Below are 4,616 nucleotides of genomic sequence, written 5' to 3' on the forward strand. Positions count from 1 at the left end.
TTATCAATTTCTGAGCTCATCTCTCACAAACTTTGGAAGGTACAGGCTGAGAAAATAATGCAAGAATGGATGAAATGACCTCACTTTGCACTGCAATGAAATAAGAGAAAGCAATTGTTTGAGTTCTATACTCTGAAAGATAATATATCAATGTAAGTAAAGGGATGAGACCCCACTATGGATGCTTCATCTGCAAAGGCAGTGAGGACAAAGAGCTGTGCCCCAGCAGGAGGTCAGCAGGTGCCAGAGAGAAGCAGGACATGCAGATCCTTATACCCAAACAATGCCTTAGGAATCACAGGTGCCCCCTGCCCACCCAGAGGCCACCTTGGAAAGAAAGGTAGGGAGGAAAAACTCAAGAGAAGGGGAACAGATCTTTCAGAGGATTTGCATATTTACCAAAAGATTAATTAACCCAAAATAGACTGTTGTAGCCTGGAAATTATGAATATTTTGTTTATGGGCAAGGTACATTTGTTTCTGGAAATAACAGGATTGGAAAATCCAGACCAAGATGAAATTGGATTTGGAAAACAAGAATCTACATTTTTTGCACAACCAATTTGTAGTATGAAAATTTTGACCCTCTTATCAGTATTGTTATACCTAATTTACAAATGGGGAATCTCACACTAACAAATATTCAAAATAGTAATGATTATATAAATCATGCATTTTAATGTGCTGCTTTCTAAGAAACAGGTAAGTTCCACATGGAACACTCAGAGAAAGTAGCAGTTCTGCCTCTTGAGTGCTAAGTCCCAATATAGGGCTACAAACAGACTTCAGGTTGAAGATATGGAGAAAGCGCTTACCCAGTCCTAAGGAACTAATTTATAGATTTTTCCAGGATTGTGGAATTTCAGTTATTGTAGTCCATTATTCTCACAATTACAGACACATGGCAATTAAGAAAGACAGAAAGAAAGAAAAGCCAGAATGTTGTAGGATTTCCTTTGTCATATTCTGTGGCTTTGTGTAGTTCGTTTTTGACTATTTCTGGTCAAAACCTGTCCATTTCTCCATCCAAAGCCTGGATCCATATGATGGGAAAATCCAATCATCATTCTTCCAAAAATATTTTTCTGGAGTTCAAATGACATGTATTTCATGATATTTCTAATATTGCTCAGTGATGTAGGTTTTCAAAAATCTTTTGGTCAAAAGAAACAGACACATTTTATGTATTTAAATAAGCTATATTATTTTTAAATAAGCTTTTTCAAAGAAACTCATCTAAATTTCTCTGGAGACAGAAAAGCTGATGATCAACACTGCAATTCATTTTGGCAATGCTTTTTAATTGGGTTCCCTTGAGAGCCATTAGTGGAATGTTAGAGGAATATAGAATTCTGCCTATAATGCTGGGCCTCCCTTAAAGCAAAGGGAAAGACTGTTTAAATAATGGTCTCCTGCTTGTAATAACCCCTCTCATTTTGATTTTAAATGGAGATAGAGTGGCCTTTGCTCTCTATTCTATTTAAATGAGAAAACATGAACTAAGAGGTCAGAAATTAATTGAGGCCTAGAAAGAAAATCCAACGTAGGTGATCCTATAGTGCAACAAGAATGAATGAGTAGTCTACTGGGTAGTGTTGAGGTTCTTCTTTTGCAAGGCCAATAATTTTTAGTGTAGTGATATGGCAAAGTGTAACAGCTTTCTTAAAATAAATAGTTGGCATCCTTATATTTAGAGATAGTAGACAAAATATGAGATCCAGTATTGGATACTTTTAGGGTGAAATCTGAGTTTGGTCAGCAGCATACTTGATTCCAGGATTTGATATAAATATACTTATAATACTTTATAAGTAAAAATTATATAAAATATAAAGTATTTGTTGTATATTGTAAAGTATATTATACCTGGCCAGGAATGCCTGGCCATGTGTTCCATGCTCTACCACCCTAATAAAAGCTGAAGCAGTACATGTACTTTTCATAATAGAGAGCATTTGTGGGGTTAGACGCAATGATTATGGTTAACATTTACATTATTTGAGTAATTAACAATTACTCAAGCTGTGGTGAAGACAAGATGAGATCTACTGGTGTGAGTCTACCTGGAGAGATTATTTTACTCTTATACCAGCATCAGTCAGGAAATCCCTGATCTGTGAATGGTAGAATACCCATTAATATTTAACCAGAGTTTAATTGCTTTCATTTCTTTCTCTTTCTTTGCTTCTTTCTTTTTACTAAGAGTCCCAAAAAGGAGTGGTGAGGAACTGAATCTCTGGAAAACATCCACCAGTAAAGAGTATGTCTGTCATTGAGTGCTCCTGCCTCATGCATGTACCAAAAAAAAAAAAAGAAAAAGAAAGAAAAAGGAAAAAGGAAAAGGTTAAATTGGATTTCATCAAAATGAAAAACTTACACTCTAAAAGACACATTTAAGGGAGTGAAAATCAAGCAACAGAGTGAGAAAAAATATTTGCAATCAAATGTATCACATCTCCCATTCAGCATATATATATAAACAACTTGCAAAACTCAAAAATAGGAAAACACATCAAAGAATATATAACTGCAGTGAATAAAGTTACTTCATCAAAGACAATCTCTAGATAGCAAATAAGCACCTTGAAATATGCTAAATATCTTAGCCATTAGGGAAATGCAAATTATTGCAACCAACTAGAATGACTGAACAAAATTCTGACAATACCAAGTTGTAAGATAAAGAGTAACATGAACTCTCTTGCATTGATGGCAGGACAACAAAATGATACAGCCACTCTGGAAAACAGTGTGGAAGTTTCTTGCAAAATTAAACAATTACCATAAGACCAAACCATCCTGCATCTAGGAATTTGTAACAGAGAACTGACAACTTAGTTTGGCTCAGAAACCTGTACTTGATTGTTTATAGCACTAGTCATATTAGTCAAAAACAAACCAAATTTCTTTCAATGGAAGAATACATAAACAACTTTCAGGCACCCGTAGAATGAATTGTCCCCAGCAAAGAAAAGGCAAAAACTACTGCTACAATGGAAAACTTGTATGAATCTCAAGGGCAGTATGTGAAGCAAAAGAAACCAGTTTCAAAAGATTACCCTTCCTGGTAGCACCGCTGCTCAATTACCACAATGAAGAAAGGCACTCGAGCCAGTGACCTAGCCAGTGATAGCAGTGTTCAGGAAAAAAGGCTGTTGAAAATGCAAAGGCAGCCTTTCAAATATGTAGTCAGAAATCTGGTGTGGAGCATAGCCGAATTCTTTTGGAGGCTACCAGGATAATAAGGGAATGGGAGAATGATATTGCTACTGTGGATACCATCAACAATGGTAAGTCCATCTTTGAGGCCAGGTTGGACATTGATTCTTCTTGGCAGTGCCTGGAGTTTTATGCAGGTGTGGCTGGATCCATGGCGGTGAACATAGCCAGCTTTCAGGATGATCCATTGTTTATACCAGAAGAGAACCACTTGGGGTATGTGTGGGAATAGGAGCATAGAACTACCCCTTTCAAGTTGCCTGTTGCAAGTCTGCTCTAGCTATAGCTTGTGGTAAAGCCATGATCTTTAAACCTTCTCCCTTCACACCTGCTTCTGCATTGCTGCTGCATGGGCTCTTCAACATGGTTCAAGGAGGGGCTGCCACAGGCCGGTTTTGTGTCAGTATTGTGATGTGGCCAATGTCTCTTTCTCCAGAAGTGTGCCCACTGGCACAAAGACCACGGAGATGTCTGCTAAAAGAATTAAACCTGTTACTTTGGAGCTTGGAGGCAAATCTCCACTTATTATCTTCTCAGAATGTGTTATGGAGAATGCAGTGAAAGGAGCACTGATGACCAACTTCCTCACAAGAGGCGAGGTTGGCTGTAGTGGCAAAAGGGTATTTGTGAAAAAGGAATTTCTTGTTAAATTTACAGAGGAAGCGGTGAAAGAAACCAAAAAGACAAAAATTGGAGATCCTCTTCTGGAAGATCCTAAGATGGGTCCCCTCAACAACTGACCACAGCTGGAGAAAGTCCTTGGGTTTGTTAAACAGACAACGGAGCAGGTTGCCAAAGTGCCATGCGGTGATTTACATGTACCTGAAGATCCAAAATTAAAGGATGGATATTTCATGAGAACTTGTGTATTAACTAATTGCAGAGATGATGTGACCTGTGTGAAAGAAGAGACCTTTGGACTAGCTATGTCCATTTTACCATTTGACACTGAAGCTGAGGTTCTGGAAAGAGCTAATGATACCACATTTGTACTAGCAGCTGGCATCTTCACTTGGGAGATCCAGCGGTCTCATAGGTGGTGGCTGAACTTCAGGCTGGAATGTGCTTCATTAACAATTGAATATTAGTCACAGTTGAAGACTGTATGTGTGGAGATGGGCGATGTGGCATCTGCTTTCTGAAGATCTGCTGCAGTGAAACCTATCAACATGGCCATGCTGTGGAATAATGAAAATCAGCTGTCGTGACAGAGGAAATCCAACTGAATACAGTTTTAAATCCAGAATTTTGGTCACTCATGGTAAGTGAATACTCAGTGTTATTCTTTATCTCTCAGTCATTTTCTTAAATGAAAATGTGCATAAGTGCCTTTTCTATACCAATCAAGAAAGTTGTGATTTTCATCGTACACCAAGATTATACTTCACAGATTTGAT

The 4,616-nt window shown here is 37.8% G+C and overlaps 1 pseudogene; it reads left to right on the forward strand.

The window, feature by feature from the left end:
- The first annotated feature begins 669 nt into the window (after positions 1-669).
- LOC119542732 lies at positions 670-4,300 on the forward strand (annotated as a pseudogene).
- The last annotated feature ends 316 nt before the right edge of the window (positions 4,301-4,616 follow it).

This window comes from Choloepus didactylus, chromosome 8 (genome assembly GCF_015220235.1).
Source record: "Choloepus didactylus isolate mChoDid1 chromosome 8, mChoDid1.pri, whole genome shotgun sequence".
Classification (NCBI taxonomy): domain Eukaryota; kingdom Metazoa; phylum Chordata; class Mammalia; order Pilosa; family Megalonychidae; genus Choloepus; species Choloepus didactylus.